Below are 22,099 nucleotides of genomic sequence, written 5' to 3'. Positions count from 1 at the left end.
TTTTTTGGTAGTTTTTCCAATGTGAAAACGTACTGATTTTAGATATTCTTTTTAAATTTCTGTCTTCGTTGTTATGAATTTTCTTCTCACTACTTGCTTTAACTTTAGCCAAAACATTCTGATATGCTATATTTGTATTTAATTCAAAACAATTTGTAGTTAGTCTTGAGACTCTTCTTTTTTTTTAGCTTATTAATATTTCTTTTTTTATTATTATACTTTAAGTTCTAGGGTACATGTGCACAACGTGCAGGTTTGTTACATATGTATACTTGTTAATCCACACTTTCCTTAGATGTGTGTTGTTTAATCTATAAGCTTTTGAGGGAAGGTTTCTAGCAACCTTTCCGTTTTTTATTTCTAGTTGATAAGATTTGACTGTACCCCACCCAAAGTCTCATCTTGAATTACAATCCCCATAATCAAGGGTGGAACCAGGTGAAGGTAATTGGATCATGGAGGCAGTTTCCCCATGCTGTTTTCATGATAGTGAGTGAATCACAGGAGAGCTGATGGTTTTATAAGCATCTGGAATTTCCTGCTTGCACTCACACCGTCCTGCAGCCCTGTGCAGAAGGTGCCTGCTTCTCCTTTGCCTTCTACCATGATTGTAAGTTTCCTGAGGCCTCCCAGGCCATGCAGAACTATGAGTCAATTAAACTTCTTTCCTTTATAAATTACTCAGTCTTGGGTATTTCTTCATATCAGAGTCAGAATGAACTAATACAGTAAATTAGTACCAACGTAATGGGGCACTGTTATAAGGATACCCAAAACTGTGGAAGAGATTTTGGAACTGGATAACAGACAGAGGTTGGAACAGTTTGAAGGACTCAAAAGAAGATAGGAAAATGTGGAAATGTTTGGAACTTTCTAGAGAGTTGGAGGGCTCAGAAGACAGACAGATGTGGGAATGTTTGAAACTTCCTCGAGACTTGTTGAATGGTTTTGACCAAAATGCTGATGGTGATATGACAGTGAAGTACAGGCTGAGGTGGTCTCAGATGGAGATGAGGAACTTGTTGGGGACTGGGGTAAAAGTCACTCTTGCTATGCTTTAGCAAAGAGACTTGTAGCATTTTGCCCTTGCCCTAGAGATCTGTGGAACTTTGAACTTGAGAGAGATGATTTAGTGTATCTGGAGGAAGAAATTTCTAAGTATTCAAGGGGAAGCAGAGCATAAAAGTTAGAAAAATTTGCAGCCTGACAATGTGATATAATAGAAAACCCCATTTTCTGGGGAGATATTCAAGCCAGTCACAGAAATTTGTGTAAGTAATGAGGAATGGAATGTTTATCACTAAGATCATGTGGAAAATGTCTCCAGGGCATGTCAGAGACCTTCACCGCAGTCCCTCTCATCACAGGCCTAGAGGCCTAGGAGGGAAAAATGGTTTTGTGGGCCTAGAGCCCCTGTGCTGTGTGCAGACTTGGGACATGGTGCCCTGTGTCTCAGTTGCTTCTGCTCCAGCCATAGCTAAAAGGAGCCAAGATACAGCTCAGGCCATTGCTTCAGAGGGTGCAAGCCCCAAGCCCCAGAGGCTTCCACTTGGTGTTGAGCCTGTGGGTGCACAAAAATCAAGAATTAAGGTTTGAGAACCTCCACCTAGATTTCAGAGGATATATGGAAATGCCTGGATGCCCAGGCAGAAATTTGCTGCAGAGGCAGAGCTGTCATGGAGAACCTCTGGTAGGGCAGTGTGGAAGGGAAATATGGGGTTGGAGTCCCCACACAGAGTCATCCCTGGGGCACTGCCTAGTAGAGCTGTATGAAGAGGGCCACCATCCTGCAGACCCCAGAATGGTATATCTACCAACAGCTTGCACCATCAGCCTGGAAAAGACTGGGCAGAGCTGCTGAAGGCCATGGGAGCCCACCTCTTGCATCAGTGTGACGTGGATGTGAGACATAGAGTCAAAGGTGATCATTTTGGAACTTTAAGGTTTAACAACTGGTCCATTGAATTTTGGACTTGCATGGGGACCGTAGCTCCATGGTTTTGACCAATTTCTCCCATTTGAAATCGGTGTATTTACCCAACACCTGTTATCCTCATTGTATCTAGAGAGTAACTAACTTGCTTTCGATTTCACAGCCTCATAGCTGGAAGGGAATTGCTTGTCTCAGATGAGACTTTGGACTTAAACTTTGGGGTTAATGCTGGAATGAGTTAAGAGTTTGGGGAACTATCGCGAAGGCATGATTATGATTTAAAATATGAGGACATGAGATTTGTGAGGGGCCAGGGGTTGAATTATATAGTTTGGCTGTGTCCCCACCCAAAATCTCATCTTGAATCGTAATCCCTATATTCCCCACCTGTCAAGGATGGGACCAGATGGAGGTAATTGGATCATGGGCGCAGTTTCCCCCACACTTTTCTCATGATAGTAAATGAGCCTCAGGAGATCTGATGGTTTTAAAAGCATCCGGCATTTCCCCTGCTTGCACTCAGTCTCTCCTGCAGCCCTGTGAAGAAAGCTCCTGCTGCTTCTTTGCCTTCCACTATGATAGTAAGTTTCCTGAGGTATCCCCAATAATGCCGGACTGTGAGTCAATTAAACCTCTTTCCTTTATAAATTACCCAGTATTTCCTTTATAAATTTCTTCATAGCAGTGGGAGACCAGATTAATACACTAGTTTAATTCCATTTTGGCCTTACATACTTTGTATGATTTCTATAAAGTTTGTCAAGGTGTGTTTCGTGGCCCAGAATGTGGTTTACCTTGGTTAATGTTCCATGTGAACCTGAGAAGAATATGTATTCTGCTGTTGTTGAATAAAATATCCTACAGATGTTAATTGGATCCAGTTGATTGATGATGTCATTGAGTTTTACTATATCCTTACATATTTTGAGGCTTTGTTGTTAGGCACATGCACATTAAGGATTCTTATGTCTTCTTGGAGAATAAAACCCTTTATCATTTAGTAATATCCTTCTTTATCCCTGATAATTTTCCTTGCTCTAATATCTGTTTTCTCTAAAATTAATATAGCTACTTCAACTTTAACGCTTTCATGTGTTAGCATAGCCTATCTTTCTATATAGCATTATTTCTTAATTTGTGTCTTTGTATATAAAGTTAGTTTCTTTTATGTTTTTACTTTTGTTGTATTTCAGTATCTAAAATTTAGAGAAAATAATATCAAAATTAGTTTCTCCTCAAGATTTTTGTTAATGTACTCTGATAGTTTCTGTTTTTTAATTGGTATATTTAGACCATTGATATTTAAAGTGATTATTGATATTGGATTAATATCTACCTTGTTTAGTGTTTTGTGTTGCCTCTGTTCTTTGTTTCTTTTCTTGTCTTTTACACTTTTTCTGCTATTTTTGGTTTTAATTGAGTATTTCATGTAATTTCATTTTTCTCCTTGCTTAGAATATCAATTGTACCTTTTTACTTTACTTTTTCAGTGGTTATTCTTGTGTTTGCAACATATCGCTCCAACTAACCCAAGTTCTCTTTCAAATAACACTACCCTGCTTCATACGTGGTACAAGTGCCTTATAACAAACATTCCCAGTTCTTTCCTTCTATCTCTTATAATATTATTGTCATTCATTTCACTTATCCATAACTGTAACCATTAGATTGTTGTTATTATTATTAATAAACTTTTATCTCACCGACCAATTATGAATATGAAAAATAAAGGATTTTATTTTACTTTTTTTCCTCTAACATTCTTTCTTCATATAAATCAGAGTTTCTGACTTATGTCATTTCCTTTTCCACTGAAGAAACATTTTTTTAACATTTATTGCAAGGCAAGTCTAATACTGATGGGTTCCCTTAGTTTTTGTTTGTTAGAGAGTCTTTATTTCACCACCACTTTTCACAGATAACTTTGCTATATAGAAAGAATTCTAGGTTGCTGGGGTTTTTTCTTTAAACACTTTAAATAATTCAATCTACTCTTGTCTTGTTTAGTGGTATCTATAGTTTGGTATCTTTCAATAATTTTGGAAAATACTTAGCTATTGTAACTTCAAATATTCCCTGTTCTTTCATTTTTCTTCTTTTAATATTCAAATTCCATATTGTATTAGTCTCTTCTCTTGCTGCTGTGAAGAAATACCCAAGACTGGGTAATTTACAAAAGAAAGAGGCTTAAATGACTCAGTTTTGCAGGGCTGGGGAGGCCTCAGGAAACTTACAATCATGGCAGAAGGGGAAGCAAACATATTCTTCTTTATGTGGTGGCAGAAGAGAAAAGTACTAAGCAAAGCAGGGAAGCCTCTTATAAAACCATCAGATCTCATGAGAACTCACTCACTATCATAACAACAGCAGCATGGGGATAACCACCCCCATGATTCAATTACCTCACACTGAGTCCCTCTCACAACATGTGGGATTTATGGGAACTAAAAATCAAGATGAGATGTGGGTGGAGACACAACCAAACTAGATCACATGTGTATTACACATTTTAATTGTCTCACAATTCTTGGATATTCTGTTCGATTTTTTTAATTCTTTTTTCTCCTTCCAATTCAACTGGGGAAGTTTACATTGCCATATTGTCAAACTCACTGATTCCTCAGCTGTGTTCAATCTACTGATGAAAACATCAAAGGAACTCTTCGTTTCTGTTATAGTGATACAGATTTTTGGCATTTTATTTTTATTTGTCTTAGATTTTTTATTTCTCTGTTTACATTACTGTTCTTTCATGTTTTCTACTTTTACCATTAGAGCCATTAACATGTTAATCATAATTATTTTGAATTATCTATTTGATAAGTTCAACTCTGTGTAGTATATGGGTCTGGTTATGATGTCTGCTTTGTTTCTTCAGTCTGTGCTTTTTCATGTTTTATAGTATTACTTCTGATTTTTTATTGAAAGTGAACCTATGTATTGGGTAACAGGAATTGAGGTAACTATATCCTAAGTGTGAGGTAACTATATCCTACTGGCTAGTAGCTGGTCTCTGTTTGATATTTCTTCCAGCCCTGGGTGGTAGAGGCTCCAGTTTCCTCTAGAGCCTTGGTTTTGTTGCTGTTTTATTGTTTGTTTTTTTCTACCCCGTTGCCTTTGAGTTTTTCTGTTAACACCTTCTTGAATTAAATCTGTATCTTTCAGCTCTTTTAGTTGTAATTCACCATTATTATACGGTTCCTTCTTGATGTAGCAGTAAAGAGTTGACTTTGGTTAGTGTTCTATAACATATAATTAAATTTCAGACATTTAGTGAGCCTGCTTCCCTGGGCTATGACTTTCAGAAGTGTTTCTTAGCTTGATTCTTCTCCTTTGAAACAAGAAAGCTAGAGGGGTCCAAACTTAATTATCCTTCCTTAAGGTAGATAAGTTTCTGGTAAATTGTTCCCATAAAGAGCAGGCCTTTCTTTTCAATAATACTATGGGCATATTTCAAAATTGTTACTTTTTCCTTTCTCTGGCAAAACAGGATGGGATTTTTTAAGATATTTATTTACTTTGAGAACTTGGGGAAAGGGGAAATTACAGAAGTAAAACTAACAAAAGTATAAATCCACCCATCCCCCTTGCAAGCTAAGGACACTAGGAGTTTCTTACTTTCAATCTAATTCCACATTCAGCCTCCAGTAAGTCATCAAAATTACTGTTTATGGATTTCTACTAGTTAATGGCTCTAGGAGTTTCTAGACTGATCTTTGATATGATTTTCAGTATTCACCTCTTTCTCCATTATAAGATGACCATGTCTTATGACTCAATTCTTCAATAGTCTAAAAAAAGTTGCAAATTTTTGTATTACTCAGCTTCTTATAATGACAGAAGTGATGACTTCCACACTCTTTGTATATTGGAGCTGAAGTGGCAAATCGTGTTCTTAAGAGCAGTACTTATTAAAATGACTCACTGCTCTTTTTCATATGCATTGATCCTACTTATCCTAAACCTTTAGAGTCCTGGTAACAGTAGATTTAAAACTTATTCCAGATCAGCTGCCTAGTTCAGGTTAATATAATCCTTCCTCAGTAATTCTCAAAGTGTCCAGAAAAAGATATTATAAGTAAAATAATTCTAGAATGATTTCTGGATATAGACAATTTGTAAGGCAACAGTAAATGACAGATAGTTGATAACTAGTTACTTAGATCAATTAATTGATTTCCTACTTAAATGAATTTTAGAAATGAACCAATCTAAGCCTTTCATTTTATAGATGGGAAACTGAGATCAATTGAGATAAAACAATTTCTCTTAGCCCCTACCATGTGCTGCAGCCTGGTTAGAATTTAAACTTCTTCCATTCTGATTTAATGCTTATTCTGCTGCCTGTACTGTCACCCACGATTGTCTGTGCGCCAGTCTTCTGGGTTTTTTTTCTTAATGTATACACACAAGCTGGGCACAGTGACTGGGGTCTATAATCCCAGCACTTTCAGCCAGGAGTTTGAGATTAGCCTGGACCACATGGCGAAATCCCATCTCTACTAAAAACACAAAAGTTAGTCAGGTGTTGTGGTGCATGCCTGTGGTCCTCACTGCTCTGGAGGCTGAGACATGAGAATTGCTTGAAACCTGAAGGTGAGGCTGCAGTGAGCCAAGATTGTGCCACTGCACTCCAGTCTAGAAGACAGAGCAAGACTGTCTCAAAAGAAAAAAAAAATGTACACACACAAAAAAAAGATATTTAGTTTTACCTTATCATTATGAATACCCCAACAATTTCTGAAATTTAGAGAATATAATATCTAGATTAGTTTCTCCTCAAGTAAAAATGAATACATATAATTCTCCTTTTGTTTTAGAATATCATAAAAGTTACAACATTCGGCAATAAATGAGAACCTATTATATATTCTTTTGAAAGGAAGAACATGAAGAATTAAACCTAAAAGACTATTGCAACCATTGCTGCAGCTTCATTTATATAATGCACACAATCTTATTTCCCATTAAAATATTTTTATTATTTCAGACCTTATTTGCATTAATGAGGACTAGGAATATTGTGACATAAAGAAATTTGTTTTTTCCTTTACTATTTCTTATGTCTTTTATATATTTTTGTGTGTGTTTGTTTGCATGTGCACTCACACAATGCACACATAGAATTTCTAACATAGAATGACTTCTGGGAACTTTAAATATTGGAATGTTTCTCCCTTTCATTATTAGCCTTTCTTCCTAACACCTTAAAAACCTTAAAGCCACAGTAACCAATTGAATTTTATTTCCTTAGCTATTTAAATTGACCAACTATTAAGCCAGTGTCTTGGGGCTTTCTCTGAATTGGGGCTCCTAAAACTGAAAGTGTGTCTAGATGTATAACAGGCCCTCATGGCCTGTAGAATGTGAAACAAAAAGAGAATAAAGAGGAGACCTCAGAGCATATATAGTCAGGAGACTATAAGAATCACAAAAGTGAAATAAAGAAAAAAATAATCAAATGAATTCAGAAAAGAAAAATGGAGATCTCCAAACAGAAGAGACTTGTTTGGAAGGAGGATCTGTAGAGATTTCCTGAGGTTTCATTACACGGCATTAGTCTTTCTTTATGGATTATTCCACATCCTAGGGGTCATCTTTTCTAAAAAATGAGGAGACAACTGATTCTTAGGCTAATGGAATTCTACGGTTCAGAAATTTTCAAAGTTTTTGAGCCATAACCCTTTCAAAATAACACAAGTATAGTGTAATTTTACATAATTCATTCCACACCTTTTCCCCAATTAGACTTTGAGCTCCTTTGGACAAATTAGATTATTTTATATTTCTTTCTCCACCACACTATACAGAGCCAAAGATATAATAGGAATATGGTCAATGTTAAATAAATTAATTTCTACAGCCATGTTTCTCAATATTTAAAATGTATGTTCCACTATTACAAACATGAAGATGACCCCATGTATATACATACCTTCCACCAGTGCAGACTTTGGAAACGTCTCATGTCTCTCACCCATATTGTCTGGATTTTAACCTTTTACATCTATTTTGCATCTGCTACACTGGCACAGAAGTTATGTATCCAAAGTATGAATTTATTATGTCACCTCCTGCTTTAAACTATACAATGGCTTTCCATCACTCTTAAGAACTTTCTCTTTATTCCTGTATTGTCCCTGCCTCACTGACCAGCACCTTCTGCCCCACTGTTCCCCATGCTCAGTGTTATATTTCTAACACTTAAAAAAGTACCTGAAATACTCAATAAATACTTGTTGCATGAATATTACAAATATTATTTAAGCAAATAATAATTCTCATAGATGCGTCTTCTTTGGAAATTCTCCTTTTTCCAAGTAATTGAGTTTAAGTTACTAACATAGAGACGAAAACAAAACAGAAAATGAAAATAAAACAAAGCAAACAAGCTAAATTTCTAAACAAATTTACTTCATGTGGACTGAAGATTTCTTACACGAGATATAAATCTAAACAAAGGGAAAACCCCATAAGCATTCCTATTCCTGGGACTTCCTTATTTTATTTATTTATTTATTTATTTATTTTTATTTATTAATTTTTTTTGAGACGGAGTCTCGCTCTGTCGCCCAGGCTGGAGTGCAGTGGCCAGATCTCGGCTCACTGCAAGCTTCGCCTCCCGGGTTTACGCCATTCTCCAGCCTCAGGCTCCCGAGTAGCTGGGACTACAGGCGCCCGCCACCTCGCCCGACTAGGTTTTTGTATTTTTTAGTAGAGACGGGGTTTCACCGTGTTAGCCAGGATGGTCTCGATCTCCTGACCTCGTGATCCGCCCGTCTCGGCCTCCCAAAGTGCTGGGATTACAGGCTTGAGCCACCGTGCCCGGCCTATTTTATTTTATTTTTTATGAGATGGAGTCTCGGTGTGTCACCCAGGCTGGAGTGCAGTGGTGTGATCTCAGCTCACTGGCAACCTTTGCCTCCTGGGTTCAAGTGATTCTCCAGCCTCCTGAGTAGCTGGGATTACAGGTGCGTGCCACCATCCCCGGCTAATTTTTGTATTTTTAGTAGAGATGGGGTTTCACCATATTGGTCAGGCTGGTCTCGAACTTTTGACCTCGTGATCTGCCTGCCTCAGTTTCTCAAACTGTTGGGATTACAGACGTGAGCCACCGTGCCTGGCTGGGATTTCCTTATTAACTTTAATTTCATTGCAGGTCAGAATACCTGGGACAGAATCCTTCCTCCCCATACATTGTGAGGGGATGGTCACCATGGTGACCATTTTTTAAAGTCTTTTCATTTTTATTACTCAAAAAGTTTCATTTTTTAATTTAACTTTCTGACTCTGTAACTTATGCCTTCAACACATTCACAATGATTTTCAGCCCCTCAATAAGGAAAGCAGGCTTGATCCTGTCATGAACATTTAGCACACATGGAACTGCCATAGGCACTGCCGACATGTTACTTTGTTTGGACAATGTTTGGTCATGTATCTTTGTTTCGGAAAATCTCATAAGAACTTCAGGTCTTACAGCACGAACCCCTCGAAGTCTGCCTAGGCACATGCCACATGCAGATTTTGGTGCTTTCCCAACCTTCTTGGTATAAAGGGAAACGATTCTGCTATCAGGGGTTTGGGACAGCATAGTTTTGTTAGACGCTGTATTGTAAGAAAGCCTAGATGGTATGTCAAACGCTGGACCATTGGTATACATGGTGGTGACCTTGGACTGTACTAAACCCTCTGTGACTCTTTTCTTTATCTTTTTTTTTTTTTTTTTTTACTTTAAAATAATTACAACAAATAAGATTACAAAAATACTGGTATCACATGGCTACACTGAAACGTAAGTTATTTGTTACATGTGGCATACTTACAACAGTTCCTAGAGCATTCTATTTACTCTTATATGTTAAATATAATTATTGTCTTTCTCTTTTTCAGTCATTTCTTCAGTCCACAGTTAATGAATGCCTATTTACTTAGGTATACATAAATTAACCAAAATGTCTTCATTTGATTATCAAATTGTCAGAGGCATTTGAACCAGAGCAGCTCCATCTTGAGTAGGGGCTTAATACAATGAGGCTGAGACCTGCTGGGCTACATTCCCAGTAAGTCAAGCATGTTAAGTCACAGGATGAGATAAGAGGTCAGCACAAGATACAGGTCATAAAGACCTTGTTGATAAAACAGTTTGCAGTAAAGAAGCTGGCTAAACCCCATCAAGACCAAGGTGGTGATAAGAGTGACCTCTGGTCATCCTCACTGCTCATTATATGCTAATTATAATGCATCAGCATGCTAAGAGACATTCCCACCAGTGCCATGACAATTTACAAATGCCATGGCAACGTCAGGAAGTTACCCTATAGGGTCTAAAAAGGGGAGGAACCCTCAGTTCAGGGAATTGCCCACCCCTTTCCTGGAAAACTCATGAATAATCCACCATTTATTTAGCATATAATCAAGAAATAACCATAAAAATGGGCAACCAGTGGCCCATGCCGCTGCTCTGCCTATGGAGTAGCCGTTCTTTATTCCTTTAACTTCTTAATAAACTTGCTTTCACTTTACTCTATGGACTCACCCTGAATTATTTCTTGTGTGAGATCCCAGAACCCTCTCTTTGTGTCTGGATTGAGACCCTTTCCAGTAACAAAATGAATCTTGACATAAAATGGGTAAAAATTGCTAAGAGATACTACGAACCTTGAAGACAGGGAAAGAGGGAAATCTTAAAGGACTTTTATAACAAAATTAGAAGTTTGGACTTGGTCTTATGAGCAATGGAAATTGTTGCAGGATTTTAAACTAGGACTCCAATGATCATACTTAGGATTCTGAAAAAAATCACACCTGTGGTGGAAAATAAATTGAAAGGTGTAGAACTAAAAGCAAGAAGATTATTCAGAAAGCAACTGCAATAGTACAATGAGAGAGTGTGATTTCTGAATGAGGGCAATACAGGTCTTGGGAATTGGAAGGGGAGATTTTTTAAAAATTAAAAAGATGGGATCTGAGGATTTAAAACTGTCACTTCCATCCTCCCTGTATTGTTCAGCTATGGTCACCTCTGCAATGTGTTCTCACATAGCCTTTTTTCTGTGTGCATGGATTCCTGGTGTGTTCTATTCTTATCAGGGCACCAAAACTGTTAGATTAGGGACCCAAATTTATTATGTCATTTAACCTTCATTACTTCCTTAAAAATCAAACAGAGTCACATTGCGATTCAGGGCTTCAGCATAAAAGTTTGGGGGAAACACAGTTCTCTCCATGTCATCCTCTTTTCCTCAGCAGCCCTCTTTGTGAAATAGTGTCTCTCATGTTCCCTCTCTTTTTATTTTTATTTTCGTTTTAACTATTTTTAGTTGGATCCTTTTTTCCATGTCTTTTGCCATATTTGATATTCTGTTCTACTTTTGGATGCTCCATGTAACCTTTTTAATCTTCTTAGTCATATACTCTTTCTCCTTATTTTGTCCTGAATTCATGTCTATCCTAATTTTCTCTGTTTATTTACTCCTATTGTTTGTTTGGTTTTTTTTTCCTTTTTCCACTAACAATCCCATAAGTAATTTTGTTGGGACAATAATTGAATTTGGGTCAAGAAAGAAAATTTGAGGAAATTGAACATGTTAATTTTTCTTAATATAAAATTCCTAGGACTGTAGACCACTTTAAATCATCTTCATACTTCTTTTGTGATTTGGTCTGAGTATAATTGCCTGGAATCTCCAGGAATAAAAAGAAATGATTTCACCTGAAGAATGAAGCATTCTAATACAGATATGAAGCTAAAACTTCTGAATCTGTGTATGGGTCATTGGGAACAATCATCCCCTTACTTCAGCAGTGAGCCTGTTCATGACTATGGTTTATTCAGGAGTTTTTCAGGCTTTGTTAACAAGCCATTTGGCACCATTACCAGTTCATTAGCCTTGACTTTGAAAACTATTTCCTTGAACTTCACTATTGTTCTAAAGAGTTACTAATTACAATAGGATACTTGAGAATATCCAGATTTAGAAATAAACACCCAAATCAAGTATTGTGGTGAATATATTTATAGAGATGTTCCTCTGTAAGAGTAACATTAACACGTTTTCAAAATCTAAAATAAGGTTACGTATACAAATAGGGAAAGCATAACGGTTTAGTGTTCATTATTCTCTTTCCTGAGCTGTTCCAGCTCAATTTTTATATTCTGGGTTTGTTGTTGTTGTTGATGATGTTTTCATTGTTGTTACACTTTGATATATTTAAATTTCCTTGAATGTGATAACTAACCTTCCTCAAATGAATATTTATGATCTTTATTATCTGCCATTAGCCTTTTATATTTCTGTCATCTTAAATGAAAACTTCTCTTTTTCTCTTCCTCCTCCTTCTGTTCTTCTTCTTGCCTCCTCTTCTTCTTTTTCCTCTTTTCCTTTTCCTTCTTCCTCTCCTCCTCTTCCTCCTCCTTCTTCCCCTTCTCCACCTCCTCCTCCTCCTTTTCTTCTTCTTCTTCCTCCTCCTCCTTCTTTCCCATCTCCTCCTCCCCCTCCCCTTCCTCCTATTCCTCCTCCTCCTGCTCCTTTCTTCTTGTAGATGGAAGTTTATAGCACTAAATGCCCACAAGAGAAAGCAGGAAAGATCTAAAATTGACATCCTAACATCACGATTAAAAGAACTAGAGAAGCAAGAGCAAACACATTCAAAAGCTAGCAGAAGGCAAGAAATAATTAAGATCAGAGCAGAACTGAAGGAGATAGAGACACAAAAAACCCTTCACAAAATCAGTCAATCCAGAATCTTTTTTTTTTTGAAGAGATCAACACAATTGATAGACCACTAGCAAGACTAATAAAGAAGAAAAGAGAGAAGAATCAAATAGACACAATAAAAATGATAAAGGGGATATCACCTCCGATCACACAGAAACACAAACTACCATCAGAGAATAATATAAACACCTCTATGCAAATAAACTAGAAAATCTAGAAGAAATGGATAAATTCCTGGACATACACACCCTCCCAAGACTAAACCAGGAAGAAATTGAATCCCTGAATAGACCAATAATAGGCTCTGAAATTGAGGCAATAATTAATAGCCTACCAACCAAAAAGCGTCCAGGACCAGATGGATTCACGGCCGAATTCCTCCAGAGGTACAAAGTGGAGCTGGTACCATTCCTTCTGAAACTATTCCAATCAATAGAAAAAGAGGGAATCCTCCCTAACTCATTTTATGAGGCCAGCATCATCCAAATACCAAAGTCTGGCAGAGAAACACACAAAAAAGAGAATTTTAGACCAATATCCCTGATGAACATTGATGCAAAAATCCTAAATAAAATACTGGCAAACTGAAGCCAGCAGCACATCAAAAAGCTTATCCACCATGATCAAATGGGCTTCACCCCTGGGATGCAAGGCTGGTTCAACATACACAAATCAATAAATGTAATCCATCATATAAACAGAACCAAAGACAAAAACCACATGATTATCTCAATAGATGCAGAAAAAACCTTTGACAAAATTCAACAGCACTTCATGGTAAAAACTCTCAATAAATTAGGTATTGATGAGACGAATCTCAAAATAATAAGAGCTATTTAGGACAAACCCACAGCCAATATCATACTGAATGGGCAAAAACTGGAAGCATTCCCTTTGAACACTGGCACAAGATAGGGATGCCCTCTCCCACCACTCCTATTCAACATAGTGTTGGAAGTTCTGGCCAGGGCAATCAGGCAGGAGAAATAAATAAAGGGTATTCAATTAGTAAAAGAGGAAGTCAAATTGTCCTTGTTTGCAGATGACATTATTGTATATTTAGAAAACCCCATCGTCTCAGCCCAAAATCTCCTTAAGCCAATTAGCAATTTCAGCAAAGTCTCAGGATACAAAATCAACGTGCAAAAATCACAAGCATTCCTATACACCAATAACAGACAAACAGAGAGCCAAATCATGAGTGAACTCCCATTCACAATTGCTTCAAAGGAATAAAATACCTAGGAATCCAACTTACAAGGGATATGAAGGACCTCTTCAAGGAGAACTACAAACCACTGCTCAATGAGATAAAAAAAAACACAAACAAATGGAAGAACATTCCATGCTCATGGATAGGAAGAATCAATATCATGAAAATGGCCATACTGCCCTAGGTAATTTATAGATTCAATGCCATCCCCATCAAGGTACCAATGACTTTCTTCACAGACTTGGAAAAAACTACTTTAAAGTTCATATGGAACCAAAAAAGAGCCCGCATTGCCAAGACAATCCTAAGTCAAAAGAACAAAGCTGGAGGCATCACGCTACCTGACCTCAAACTATACTACAAGGCTACAGTAACCAAAACAGCATGGCACTGGTACCAAAACCGAGCCCCCAGAAATAATACCACACATCTACAACCATCTGATCTTTGACAAACCTGAGAGAAACAAGAAATGGGGAAAGGATTCCCTATTTAATAAATGGTGCTGGGAAAACTGACTAGTCATAAGTAGAAAGCTGAAACTGGATCGCTTCCTTACACCTTATACAAAAATTAATTCAAGATGGATTAGAGACTTAAATGTTTGCCCTAAAACCATAAAAACCCTAGAAAAAATCCTAGGCAATACCATTTAGGACATAAGCATGGGCAAGGACTTCATGTCTAAAACACCAAAAGCAATGGGGAAAAAAAAAAGCCAAAATTGACAAATGGGATCTAGTTAAACTAAAGAGCTTCTGCACAGCAAAAGAAACTACCATCAGAGTGAACAGGCAACCAACAGAATGGGAGAAAATTTTTGCAATCTACTCATCTGACAGAGGGCTAATATCCAGAATCTACAAAGAACTCAAACAAATTTACAAGAAAAAATCAAACAACCCCATCAAAAAGTGGGTAAAGGATATGAACAGACACTTTTCAAAAGAAGATATTTATGCAGCCAACAGACACATGAAAAAATATTCATCATCACTGGCCATCAGAGAAATTCAAATCAAAAGCACAATGAGATACCATCTCACACCAGTTATAATGGAAATCATTAAAAAGTCAGGAAACAACAGGTGCTGGAGGGGATGTGGAGAAACAGGAACATTTTTACACTACTGGTGGGACTATAAACTAGTTCAACCATTGTGGAAGACAGTGTGGCGATTCCTCAAGGATCCAGAACTAGAAATACCATTTGACCCAGCCATCTTATTACTGGGTTCATACTCAAAGGATTATAAATCATGCTGCTATAAAGACATATGCACACGTACGTTTACTGCGGCACTCTTCACAATAGCAAAGACTTGGAACCAACCCAAATGTCCATCAATGATAGATTGGATAAAGAAAATGTGGCACATATACACCATGGAATGCTATGCAACCATAAAAAAGGATGAGTTTAGTCTTTTTTAGGGACATGGATGAAGCTGGAAACCATCATTCTGAGCAAGCTATCTCAAGGACAGAAAACCAAACACCGCATGTTTTCACTCATTGGTGGGAATTGAACAGTGAAAACACTTGGACACAGGAAGGCGAATATCACACACCAGGGCCTGTTGTGTGGTGGGGGAAGGGGGGAGGGATAGCATTAGGAGATATACCTAATGTAAATGACGAGTTAATGGATGTGGCACACCAACATGGCACATGTATATATATGTAACAAACCTGCACATTGTGTACATGTACCCTAGAATTTAAATTATAATTTTAAAAAGACAATGAAAATAATATATGACAATGAAAAGAAAAAAAAGGTGACAACTGTTCCTGTTATGGTTTGAATGTAGGTATCCCTCCAAAATTCATATGTTGGACTTTAACACGGTACCCTCCTCTCGACCTTATTTATGGGGGATATGTTTCAAGACTCCCAGTGGATGCCTGAAACTGCAGATAGTACCAAACCGTATATGATGACAATGCTCTGGAGTGCCCAGGATTAGATCTCCTCACTGCTGATTACTAGGAGTATTGCATCAGAGTATAAAGCTTGGAAGTCAGAAAATAAGTAGTATGGAAGGAAGGGTTGGAAAAAGCAGAGGCTTCTTTGTGGCATATCAGAATTTCCAGGATCACTACTCTTGCATTTTGGGGTGATTTTCTTTCTTTTTCTTTTCTTTTTTTTTTTTTTTTTTTTGAGATAGAGTTTCGCTCTTGCTGTACAGGCTGGAGTGCAATGGTGAAATCTTAGCTCACTGCAACCTCTGCCTTTGGGTTCAGGCAATTCTCCTGTCTCTGCCTCCCTAGTAGCTGGGATTACAGGCATGCACCACCACACACAGCTTTTTTCTTTTATTTATTTATTTATTTATTTATTTATTTATTTATTTATTTTTCGAGATGGAGTCTCGCTCTGTTGCCCAGGCTGGAGTGCAGGGCACGATCTTGGCTCACTGCAACCTCTGCCTCTGGGATTCAAATGATTCTCTTGACTCAACCTCCTGATTAAACTGGGATTACAAGCACTCGCTACCACGCCCGGCTAATTTTTGTATATTTAGTAGAGACGGGGTTTTATCAGGTTGACCAGGCTGGTCTCGAACTCCTGACCTCATGATCTGCCTGCCTCGGCCTCCCAAAGTGCTGGGATTACAGGTGTGACTTGCCGCATCCTACCAGTTTGGTATTTTTAGTGGAGATGGGGTTTCACCACATTGGTCAGGCAGTTCTCGAACTCCTAACCTCAGGTGATCCACCTGAAGTGTTGGGATTACAGGCATAAGCCACTGTGCCCAGTCTGGGGTGATTATTAAGTAAAACAAAAGTTACTTGAACACAAGCACTGTAATACTGTGGCAGTTGTTTTGATAACTGAGATGGCTACTAAGTGACTAGCAGGTGGGTAGCGTATACAGCAGGGATATGCTGAACAAAGGGATAAAATTAACATCCAGGACAGCACAGAGCAGGATGGTGTGAGATTTTAAAAATAAAAATAATAAATAAGAAAATTAAAAAATTTATTGAAACAAATGATAATGGAAACGAGATATACCAAAACCTGTGGGTTACAGCAAAAACAGTACTTGGAGGGAAATTTATAGCTATAAGCGCCAACATCAAAAAATAAAAACTTCTCATAAAGAACCTAATACTGCATCTTAAAAATAGAAAAGCAAGAGCTAACCAAAAATGAAAATAGTATAAGAAAATCAATAATAAATATCAGAGAAGAAATAATTGAAATTGAAATGAAGAGAACAATACTAAAGATGGAGACAAAAAGTTGGTTTGTTGAAAAGTTAAACAAAATTGACAAACTCTTAATCAGATTAACTAAAGAAAAAAGAGATAAGATCTCAATAAATCAGAGATATAAAAGAGAATGTTACAACAAATACCACAGAAATTGAAAGGATCACTATTGGCTGCAATGTGCAACAATATGCCAATAAATTGGGAAATCTAGAAGAAATGAATAAATTCCTAGATACATACAACTTACCAAGAGAGAACCATGAAGAAATCCAAAACCTGAACAGATCAAAAAGTAACAAGATCGAAGCTTTAATACAAAATCTCCCAACAACAACAATAAGCCTGGGACCCAATGGTTTTCCTGTTGAATTCTACCAAATTCATTAAAGAAAACTAATGTCAATCCTATGCAAACTATTCTAAAATAAAGGAAGGAATACTTCCAAACTCATTCTATGAGGCCAGTATTACCCTGATACCAAAACCAGACACAGACACATCAAAAGAAGAAAACCACCCACAAATATCTCTGATAAATATTGATGCAAAAATACTCAACAAAATACAGGCAAATTGAATTCAACAACACATTAAAATGATTATTCATGATGACTTAGTGGGGTTCATCCAAGGGATGGTTATAAATGCAAATCAAACAATATGATACATCATATCAAGGGAAGGAAGTACAAATCCCTATTTATCATTTCAATTGAGCTTAAAAGGTATTTGATAAAATTCAACATACTTTCATGATAAAAACCCTGAAAAACTGAGTATAGAAGGAACATATCTCAAAGTAATAAAAGCCATATATGACAGACACATAGCTAGTATCATTCTAAATGGGGAAAAATGGAAAGCTTTCCCTGTAAGATATGGAACATGACAAGGATGCTCACTTTCGCTCACTGTTATTCAACACAGTACTGCAGGACTAGCTAGAGCAGTCAGCTAAGAAAAATAAAGGGCATCCAAAACCAGGATACAAAATCAACATATAAAAATCAGTGGCATTTCTATATGCCAACAGCAAACAAACTGAAAAATCAAGAAAGAATTCCATTTAAAATAGGGATAAAAAAAATTAAACACCTAGAAATTAACTTAACCAAAGAAGTGAAAGATCTGTACAATGAAAACTATAAAACATTGGTGAAAAAAATTGAAGATGACACAAAAAATTGGAGAGATATTCCATGTTCATGGATTGGATGAACCAATATTGTTAAAATGTCCATACTATCCAAAGCAATCTACACATTCAATGCAATCCCTATCAAAATACCAATGACATTTTCTACAAAAACAGAAAAAGTAATCTTAAATTGTATATGGAACCACAAAAGACTCAGAATAGCCAAAGCTATCCTGAGCAAAAAGAACAATACTGAAGGAATCACATTATGTGACTTCAAATTATACTACAGAGCTATAGTAATCAAAACATTATGGTACTGGCATAAAAACAGAAACATAGACCAATGGAACAGAATACAGAACCCAGAAATAAATCCACACATCTGCAGGAACTCATTTTTGACAAAAGTGCCAAGAACATACATTGGGGAAAAGACTGTCTCTTCAATAAATGTTGCTGGTAAAACTGGATATCCATATGGAAAAGAATGACACTAAACCCTTACCTTTCATCATATACAAAAATTTAGACTTAAATCTAAGATTTCAAACTATGAAACTACAAAAAAAAAAAAATTGGGGAAACTCTCCAGGACATTGGACTGGGCAAAGATTTCTTGAGTAACACTCCACAAGCACAGATAACCAAAGCAAAAATAGACAATTGGCTCTGTGCCAAGTACAGTCATGACTGAAATCTGGCTTTTTCCTTTTTCTCAAGGAGGTCATAATCTTGCTAGAGAAAACAACATTATTTAAATAATGTGAATAAACATTTGATTACTAATTAAATACAATTTTTAACAGAGGCATCATTGTCCGAAGAGTCAAAAGTGTTCTCTGAGAAAATAAAACTCTATCTGAGACTTATAAGGACGGTAATAAGTTAGACAAAGAGGAGAAGGATGTATAATCCAGGCAGCGACAATATGACCAACAGCCCTGTGGCATAAGTGACCGATGGAGTATTATGAAACTGATTGAAGGCTAGTAGAGCTGAAGCATGGTAGACTAGAGAGGCATAGGCAAAAATGAAAAATAAGTTGGTAACAATTCACATAAGAATGTAGAGGGTGTGTTAAGATTATTTTTCTTCTATCCTAGTATGATAGTAAATCATTAAGTATTTTAAATATGAGAAGGGCCTGACTGGAGTTTCATTTATGAAAAATTTATTCTGGATAGATTGTAAAGACAAAAATATATGGAAGGCAAATGGATAGAAGTATAGAATTGTAAAAGCTATTATATTAACACAGCCAGATTTCAGAATAGTGGCACTGGACTATAGAGAAGAAGTAGTCAAGACATAGAAGTGGTTAAACCAGGGATAATTAGGAAATCTTTCTTAGAAGATAAAATTAATGGGAATCAGTAGAGGATTAGTTATGGTAGTTATGAGAGAGGTTGACAATGATGAAAAGATAGTGAACTGAGAGGAAGGAAGACTTCTTAAACATTCAACAGAGGCAACAGGACTGTTTAACTGAGTGGTATGATGTAAACAGCATCAGAATAACAATCTTTCCTCCTAAGCAAACTTCAAAATAAGAGTCATTTCATTATTTGCACCTTTTGCCAGCCTGTTCTATGTTGTTGACCTCTGATAGGTCAATATCAGCAGTCAATTGGTTTCTAGCAGTGAAGTCTACACTTTTCTTCACTAGAAAGTCAGTTTAATGAAGACAAAGAACTTGTCTGTTTTGTTTGCTTACCAATCCTCAATATCTAAGCCACAGCTTGTCCTGTAGCAAGCACTCAATAAACATCTATTGAAAGAAAAATGACTTACTAACTCCTAACTCCTTCAATGTGTCCTCAGTTACCAAAACGTCTTGTTTGTTCTCAGCTAAAAAGGAAAGTGAGTAAGACAATTGACCAAGAATTGGGGTTTGTTTTAAAGCCATGTTTTTTGTTTGTTTGCTTGTTTGTTTGTTTGTTTGTTTTGAGACAGTCTCACTCTGTCGCCCAGGGTGGAGTCAGTGGCATGATCTTGACTCACTGCAACCTATGCCTCCCGGGTTCGATCTATTCTCCTGCCTCAGCCTTCTGAGCAACTGGGATTACAGGCACCCACCACCATGCCTGACTAATTTTTGGATTTTTAGTAGAGACAGGGTTTCACCATGTTGGCCAGGCTTTGTCTTGAACTTCTGACCTCAGGTGATCCGCCCGTCTCAGCCTCCCAAAGTGCTGAGATTACAGGCATGAGCCACTGTGCCCAACCGCCATGGGTCATTTTGATGTTAATAACACTAAATGACAAAAGCAAGTGAATATATGATACACTGACATTCTCTAAAATCAAAGCTATAGTTATTTGATATACAAGTCTAATTAAATTGGGGGCTAAAACATTGTTTTGTTACTTTCTGAAGATGTTCTCATGTATTTTATATTTCAGATCTAGAGGCGGTTGTATGTAAAACTTTATTAATATTAATTACACTAGCTATTTTGTTTGACTGTCCTATTAAAGCAGTTAATCTGATGTATGGTCATGTAAATTAGTGTGCTGGATTGAATAGTGTTTCTACACAATTCATGTCTACCGGAAACCTGTAAATGTGACCTTATAATGAATTCCTATCATTTCAAACTACCTAGTTCATAGTACTTTGTTATAAAATCCCTACAAAACACAATGAGCGAAGCTAAATTGCCTGTACAGAAATTATGCCTATTAGTTGCTCTTCATTTTCGTGCACCAAACAAATACTAAGTATAATTTTGTTACTGTGTTTGAAAGTGGAATAAATAAGATACTCTTGTAGTAGCAGCATGAACTGCAGAAAGCTAAAAATAACATTCTGAGGCTGGTCAGGAGTCAGCTTTTTTCTTTATTCAAAAACATGAGCAAACACTTTTGTCCATGATTTGAAGTAAATAACATGTTTTTTGCTCAAGTAATTAGATTTTGTAGTTTATTCCCTACGCAAAATGGAGTTCAATATGAGATTACCTAGCAGTTAACAGATTAAAAATTCAAGTTGTCCGTCTTGGTTTGACTGATGATAAAATAATCAATATATTGATGCTATATATAAAATGCTATTGCCTTGACTAGGCTCATTTTCCTGTACATTTTCCTGTACTCCTCTTTTCTGTTGTTTTGGTGTAAATACATTCAATGTCTTAGATAATAACCCACTGAGGCTACCCAGGTAAAATAGCAGCACAGTTATTTTTCTAAACAATGCCATTGATTTATTTTGACCCAGAATGACTTTTTAATTCAAATTATTCTGTACATTTTTGAGTACATGAACTCATTCATTAGTAACCAGTTTTCAGTTTCTGAAAGATTCACCTCAAAGTAAAAATCCAGAGACAGAAATAAGCTTGTTACAGAGAAAGAATAAAGAACGGTTCACTTTTATTTTCCCAAATGCCATATGCTCTGTTGATTTGGTCTGCCATCTGGAGATGAGGGCTATAATAGCCCCTGCTGGGTAAAACATCCGTAAGAACAGACACGTGTTGGTGCACACTGAGGAATGCAAACACTTGGCATTCACAGATCACAGTCTGAAATAACAGTGAAGGTGTTTAAGCAGGAAAAAGAAAAAGATTTTGGCAACTCTATAGTATTATGCAAAAAGTAGGTCCAGACTTTGGAATTATGTTTTCAGTCAGGAGGGTCTAAGTGATTTTTTTTTGGAGCACTCTTTGGCTCTTCTTTCTCATGGACATTTGTGTGTGTCTGAAGGTGCTTCCACTCTGAAATTAAAGGTGTGTGAAAAGATATTAGAATATTAATTGATGCTATAAAATTAAGTATAAATTAGTGTGTAATCTATCTCACAAAAAATTCCTTATTTCCTGAATCACACCTACCATGGAATCTTCACTTTCCACCACATTCTA

The 22,099-nt window shown here is 36.8% G+C and overlaps 1 pseudogene; it reads right to left on the bottom strand.

The window, feature by feature from the left end:
- Positions 1 to 9,187: 9,187 nt before the first annotated feature.
- LOC105465412 (large ribosomal subunit protein eL34-like) lies at positions 9,188 to 9,586 on the bottom strand (annotated as a pseudogene).
- Between the last annotated feature and the right edge of the window lie 12,513 nt (positions 9,587 to 22,099).

Source organism: Macaca nemestrina, chromosome 13, assembly GCF_043159975.1.
Source record: "Macaca nemestrina isolate mMacNem1 chromosome 13, mMacNem.hap1, whole genome shotgun sequence".
In the NCBI taxonomy this organism is placed as follows: Eukaryota; Metazoa; Chordata; class Mammalia; order Primates; family Cercopithecidae; genus Macaca; species Macaca nemestrina.
This window is presented reverse-complemented; position numbering and strand designations above follow the sequence as displayed.